Source organism: Strix aluco, chromosome 2, assembly GCF_031877795.1.
Source record: "Strix aluco isolate bStrAlu1 chromosome 2, bStrAlu1.hap1, whole genome shotgun sequence".
NCBI lineage: Eukaryota > Metazoa > Chordata > Aves > Strigiformes > Strigidae > Strix > Strix aluco.
The window spans coordinates 84,853,583-84,860,982 of record NC_133932.1 but is presented as its reverse complement, the minus strand read 5'-3'; the positions used below and the strand labels follow the sequence as shown (position 1 = coordinate 84,860,982).

The 7,400-nt window shown below is 33.7% G+C and overlaps 1 long non-coding RNA gene across 1 annotated transcript; it reads right to left on the bottom strand.

Annotated features, from left to right (window-relative positions):
• Positions 1–449: 449 nt before the first annotated feature.
• LOC141920249 (uncharacterized) lies at positions 450–6,931 on the bottom strand. The gene is made up of 3 exons (XR_012622274.1): positions 6,863–6,931; positions 2,768–2,803; positions 450–1,114 (listed from the first exon to the last, which is right to left on the bottom strand). It is a non-coding gene; the product is annotated as an uncharacterized LOC141920249 (long non-coding RNA).
• Between the last annotated feature and the right edge of the window lie 469 nt (positions 6,932–7,400).

Below are 7,400 nucleotides of genomic sequence, written 5' to 3'. Positions count from 1 at the left end.
ATCATGGTTCAGTCTACTCGTGGAGGACAATAAGATGAAAATAGCTCAGATAAGCTCTAGAGCCAGGAGGGAGATTATGCCCTGTCCACTCGCCCTGCCTGCGCAAACTGCTGTGCCACACCCTTCTGATCCACCACGCTCTTCTGATGCACCACACCCTGTTTGCCCGTCCTGTTTGCCACGCTCTTGGTCACTTGCGCTTTCTGGGGGATGCTTTTCTATGTGAGGGGTGTGTGGCGGTGTCACTCCAGTCTCCGTCTACTCTGAGTCACTGCTGCCCTTGTTAGCAGCTCACTCTTCCCACATTTCCTTCAACACAATCAATGTTGGCTTTAATAAAGTGATGACTTTTAAAATGTGGTAATTTCACAATACTAAGTATATTTTACAAATACAAACTACTGGGTGTCAGAGTCCAATACTCTTTGGTTCTTTTAGATGAAGAAGATTTAATGTTTTAATACTAAATTTACTTATTTGAAAATAATCTACATTATATGGGATTTGTGATACAGCAGTATACTGAATTCACAACACAAACACAATACAGCAATGGCAATATACAGTTGGATAACAACAGAAACATGATCCCCATTACCAGTCTCTACATGCTCACCATCACAACACTGGTCATCACCAGTGACTGGGAAGGAGTGCATGGGTTGAAGCAAGCTCAAGTCCTTTTCTCTCTTCAAAGTTCATTCTGTTTGTTGCTTGGTTTTTATACTCTATATTGTGTTGAACTACTTATATACTTCCCCCACATTGATCTGCGGGCTCAGAGATAATACTTTTGATTGATTATTTTAGGAAGACCATTTACATATCTAACATAACATTTACATAACTACAGCCATTTATTTGCAGCAAAGTCCACCTTCTGGTCCCCTTGATGTTGAGAGAAGTTCAGCTTCCTTCACGATAGCTGTGGTGACTTCTTACATTCTTTTCTGAACTTCATGAGCACATCAGTCTTGCCTGTCTTCTCTGAGTCTTCCAGTGTTGGGGTTTGTTGATCACTCACAACAGGATAGAGATCACATCTCATGGTACTTGTGCTAGTGTTCTTCCTACATAATTCTTACAAACTCTGAAAATCCACAGCTTGCAATTCCTAATAAAATATATCAGAATGATCTTTCTCCTGTATCCAATACTTTTTTTTTTTAATAAGAAAAAGGAAATAAGCCTGAATTAACAATGTTAAATCTCAGGCATAAATAAATGAGTAGCATTATATCAGTTTTACAACAAAATTAATTACAATCAATTCCTTCATTTGTATTACATTATTTACAATTGCAAGGTATCTTTGTTGAACTGATCCATATGGTCTTCTTTCTGATCCAGTCAGGACATAGTCCTTCCATGAAGCTGCATACAAGATTAGACTGAGATGACACGAATATATTTTGTGTGTACTGTTTAATTCTTATTTCATCTGAACCCCGCTTTATATATGTTAACTGTTGTGGGAACAGAGAAAAGACAGATTAATTAACATATGTTCCTAGCACTGTTCCGACAGCTTGGTTTCCCTGCCACATACCTTTCTTATCCTCTTCAGTTTTTGATAGCTGAGTTACTATTCCAAATAGGAAAAAGAGGAATAAGTTCTCAAAAGCATTCTGGGCACAAAACCATCGAAACATACTATGGAAAATAGTATGCCTGCTTAGTAGGATGTTTACTACAGTTTTAAGAGTCCTCTCTTGTGCAGCTGGTATGCATATATGCAGCTATTTAATTTCACCAGTTACTTAAATAGTTTCCAAATTATGTGTGTATTCAGTGTATGTAATGATTCACTTGACTAGGTTGATTCCAAAGAAGCCATTACTGTCAATCAAATAAATGATATGCATTTGCAAAATATTTATGTTTAGCCAATTACATAGTTAATGGGAAAAATAAAAATAATTTAAAATTACATACCTTTTTGTAAGTCTATCACTTCCTTACCATGCATGGCCACATAGATACATTTTAGCATTATCAGTATTTGTTTTTTTCAATTAAATAAAACTTCATAGTATATCTAGAATAATCTGGAGAATATTTTTGGTTTATATAGGAATTGTGCTGCTGTAGCTGAGGACAAAAATTCACATTCTGAGTCTTGCTGGTTAAAGGTTTAAGGAATAGCATATAAACTGCAGAGAGCCTTCAAAGTTCATTTGCCTGCACATAGCATTACTGACCAAGGGGGCTACATAATCGTTGTAAGGTCCAGGAGGCACACAACTGCTCAGAAAGGGAGTTTATTTATCATCTTCAGCTGGAGGGGAGCTGCCACTGGCATTTTTATACAGGATCAGCTAGTCTAGTCAAACAAACAAACAAATTCCACCAGAAATAGATGATCCAAGAAGAATGAGTAAATTATCAATTTTCTAAGATTGTGTTAATAGTAAAGAGGATTTCAAGATATTTTTCATCAACTTGACTATTTCCCTAAAACATTTTGAGGCAAAAGAATCATTAGCTTTTTACTGATTGACCTCTCATTCAATGTAGATATAGGTTTTTATTGTTTAAAAATCCATGTAATTAAATTTAATACTTTTAAAAAGAAATTAAACAATGTGTATTTTTTTTCTAAATTTGTTTAATCATGCGGGGTTTTTTTCCAAACTCAGAACTTTCCAGAATGCAATTGCTAATCCCCCAAATGCTATTCAATAAAACAACTGTTAAAAATATCTTTGACATAATTGCCAGAAATATAACATACAACATATACACATGCAAAACTTAATCTATTTACCTGGTCATCAGGATGCCAACAAATTGAAAACGGTAACTATAAGCGGAATAAAATAAACAACACAGTTACAGTTGCAATAAAAGAATACACAGTGCTATGACTTAACGTTCTTTGCAAGTTATTACTTTAGTGAAAATAGCAGTTGTACTTATGTTTTTTTAATGTCTTTACTCTTTTCTTCTGTTGTATTAATATGCAGATATTCAGCCTCTGAGAGCCACTATAACCTAGGAGTAGCTGTAATTTTTTCTCTTGTCTCTCTTTCTCTTACAGAATAAGCAGAAATTCTAAGAGAGTTTTGAAAGTATGCATACACATGTAAACTGTAAATACTCTTTATTTTATTCCTTCTAAATTAAATGCTTGGATTTTTCTTGATCAAATCTCTCCTCATTCTAAAAAAAAAAAAAAAAAAAAATTATAGTTATAAAAATAAATGCTAGAACAACCTCGGGTTTACAAATTGTAGCACCTTGTGTTGTGATTGCGATTTAGAGTGATATGTTGTCACTTTAAATTACTTTGCATTGGCAGCTGTGGTTTTTTTAGAATTACAAGATAATTTAACCAACATCCAGAATAAATTAAGTGATGCAAAAATGTCTCTGCATTTACTGTGCTTGAATGATTGGAAATTTTTTTAACTTTAATGTTTCAGAATAATTTTATGTAACAGCAGGAGGTATGTAGACTTCAAACTAAACTGCTTCAATTTAACTTTTAAGAAACCTACATAAAAGAGATGGTTTGTTTTAATTACCAAGGAGAATGAATGAGTTCATGGGATCAGTGCAAACCCTATGAAAAGACTTATATAAAGCGAGAGGCTAAACAATTATTAATAGACCATCTATTTAAGGTTTTGTTTTGGTTTTGGTTTTCAGTTTCCCAAGACCTGTAAGACTGAAATCACACCTGGAGCCTCAGATGTTCTTTCTCCTACCCTTTCCATTCCAATAAGTGTATTTTACATTAAAGATTGAATTAGATAGTTTGTCTTTCTGGTTTTTTTGTTTTTTTTAAAAAAATAAATATTAGGAATTCTTCCTTAGAGATTTTTAATATCATTTTTGGCTTTCCCATAATTTGTAAAATGCCATTGTTTAGATTCTTAGATAGTGAATATTGAAAAAAACATACATTTCTTTCAGTACCGGTTTGGTTCATAAACAGTCAAATACATGTCAGTACTACATAGCAGTTGAAATAAAAATCACATTTATTTGGAAGATAGACCTTTCTTTCTAGGACTTTATAAAGGAAACAAAACAGAAATAAATTTATCATCTATATTTTCTATTTTTCTCTGTTTTCAGAACATTTATTCTGTGTAGTAATAATTGTAAAGGTGATCCAGCAAGTACAGTGAATTAACTGAAAAAAAATTACCTCATCATAGCACTACTTAGTTTGCTAGTGCCTGGGCTTCTGAACAGACTGAATGAACCCAGAAGTATGTTCATAGGTTCATTTTTCAATGCTTAAGAAACTTTAAGCACTTCAGAAATAGTTTTACAAAATGCGGTATACTAACTAATAAATAGTCCCAAAAAGCAGGAGCAAAAAAAGTGTTTGAAGCAGTACATTCTCTGACAGAACTGCACATGGTTGGATGATGAATACTGATATCCCACTGCATAACTTTTGTGCCTTAAAGAAGTGGTCTGCTTATATAGCAAACAGAGTGTAGAACTTCTCAGGAAGAACCCTATGGTTGACTTAATCCACCATGTGAATGACATCAGTTTAAGAGTAGATGGAGATGGTTAGGGATTATATGAGATGTCTGTATGGGTTTGGAAATTTCTGTCAATTCTTGTCCATTTTGCAAGTGACTACGTACACAAGCCCATGCTGAAGAAACGCACAGCTCTTTCCATCTCCCAAGACCCGTCTTTCTTCATCTAAGCAAAAGATTGCATTCCTTTTTTCTCCCTTTCTATTATTCTTGACAATATTGGTAATAATAATCAAGAAAAACATATATGTCATATTTCTTTTCATAAGCTTGTTTATCAAGCTTTCAGAGCACCTGTTCACATATAGGTCTTTACCCTGTTATTATTTAACAACGGTTTTCTGTCTTAAATCATCCTTGCCTTCAATACAGCAAGATAGCTACAGTATTCCATACGAGTTTGGGGAATGAGGAACAAGTAAGAAAGTAGATGAAGAGGAATGTTTGTAAGAAATTTGATAATGATTCAGTCAGAAGAACTATCAGTAAAATTTCAAGATTTTTTCATTGCATGGTACATGTGTGATGCTTCATTTTTTTCTAAATGTTTTGCAAATGTTAACTAATGAACCAATATCAAAGTTAAAAGTTTGTTAATTTCTGTAATCTATCATCATGATCAAAAAGTAAGTATTAGTAAGCTTGAAGGAGTCCATAATTAATCAGAAATACTACTGAGGAAACCTCTGTGTTTAACCTTTTGATACAATAAATGGGTTTTGTCAGTAGGTTAAATCAAACATCAATTTGCAATAATTTATCCTTAAATGTTGGATGTATACTAACACTTGCAAAAATTAATAATAGGAAAAGCTCTATGGCGTTTTTCATCAAAGTGTCCAGAAGTTCTTAGGGAAAACTTATCTTTACAGATAGCAAGTTTTCTTCTTTGAAAATGACAAGTATAAGAAATGTTTTGTTTATTATGAATATCTGTATAAGCCAATTACCATAAATGGTAATTCCACTGTTACTATTATACTTTAACACACTTCTCTAAGACTTGGTTACACGGTACTCTAATTAGATCATTTTACATATGGAAGTGGAGACATTTCTTACCAGTATTTACACTTGAAAATCCTACTGGAGCTAATGGAAATTATTCTGATATGCTGTTAAAACTATCTAGGTCTAACATTAGAAGACAGACAAGGCTGGAGATAAAGATAGTATCTTTTACTGGACCAACAGTTAAAACCAGGAAAAGTTTGCCAGGGTTTGGGTACTCAATTCTTTGTTTTAGCCTAAATGCAAATTGAGAATATCAGTTTAGTTTATTATGCATAAATTTTGCCTTCTTTGCAAGAAGTGGTAGTTGGCATCTGTGAGAAAGGAGGTATTTTAATTGGAAGTGAGGGAGGAGAAAAAGACAGAAAGTTGGGGGTCAGGGAGAGAGAGGGAAGAGAGAAGGAGAGGAGATATACAATCTAAGAAAAAGGGGATTTGTGTCTTGAAGCTTTTGGAACACAGAAGGAAATAACTGGGGGTAAGAGGAAAAGTAATGAAATACCCTATATAGTAGGGTCTCTGTGAGTTTGGAGTTCCAGTATTCAAGAGTATTTTAAATTTTATTTTCCAGTCTCATCTTTTGAAGATGAGCAGGCAGTCAGTGAAATGAACCTATTTCTAAGTGTGTGCTTCATTTCAGCAGGTTTTTAGAGTGTGTTAGTTGTCACACATTAACCTGGTTGATCAGAAAACACCTTCTTCATCAAGAAGATATGCTAGCATGTGGTCACCACTTATTTTATAACCATAGAAGTATACATCACACAATGGAGTGATGTATGTTGCTCTTGGCAGTAAAGCTTCATCTCAACCTAATGTGAATCGTTTTGCCCTCAATAGTGAATAAAATTACTATAGCAACCATCAATGAAAATTTTGTATATGAAATTATAACATTTTTATGCTCCGGAAGGCAACTGTTTAGATATTTATTAGTTTTACTGAGCATAAAATAATAAAAAGTAGTTGAAAATATTCATTATATAAGTTTATAGGTATGTCTCTGGATATTCATTGGGAAGAACTATGAAAAAGAAAAAAAAACCCACATAACCAACACCTTATGAAGAGGAAATTTTAATTTAAAAGCATGTGTACCCACAACAACAGGTACCTGAAATCTATATTGATGTGTTCTGGGCTGTTATTTTTGCTGTTTCAGCATTTTATTAGCTCTGAATTTTAGTGTGTGTGTGTATTCATGTAAAGTATATATACAGAAATGTTTTCTTATTATTATTTGACTTCTGTGTCCTATCCTTCCTTAGGAAAAAATGAAGCTGGAGATGGGTTCCAGATTCTTATCTAAATGCTGTCATTTCTGTCATATATTTTGTGTGACATACCTGTCCCAAGACAGTTAGTTTTCTTCTCATGTCTTCTTCCTCCAGCTGGGGAGGAGCAGAGACAAACAGTAGAGATCAGTATTTGAAACTCATTGATCAACCACACAAAAGACTGGAACAAAAAATCAGAAATATTTTCTGAAGATTAGTTATCCATGGGGAAATGAAGACTCTGTTAAACTCCTTAGTCTCTCAGTATCCTGATGTTCCCTGACAAGCCTAAACTACAGGTCAAATTCGTCTCATTCATCACACAATGTAAATCTGATGGCTTAGCAAACTCATTTCAAGGTTGTGTTTGTCTTATTGTTAGCCTAAAACAACAGCCTTCCCTTTCTCAAACTGAATTCTATGTTTAGATTTCAACTTCATTTTTTTCTAAACTTTCAGCTTTTAATGTGAAATGTTGGTTTTACAAAAGCATATAACAGAAAAACAACTGTGTAGGCATTATTTCCTCTTTTTATAAGAACTTAGATTCTTTCTCCATGAGTCTACTGGAAGAACTACATTGCAATTCATTCCACTAACAAATAGT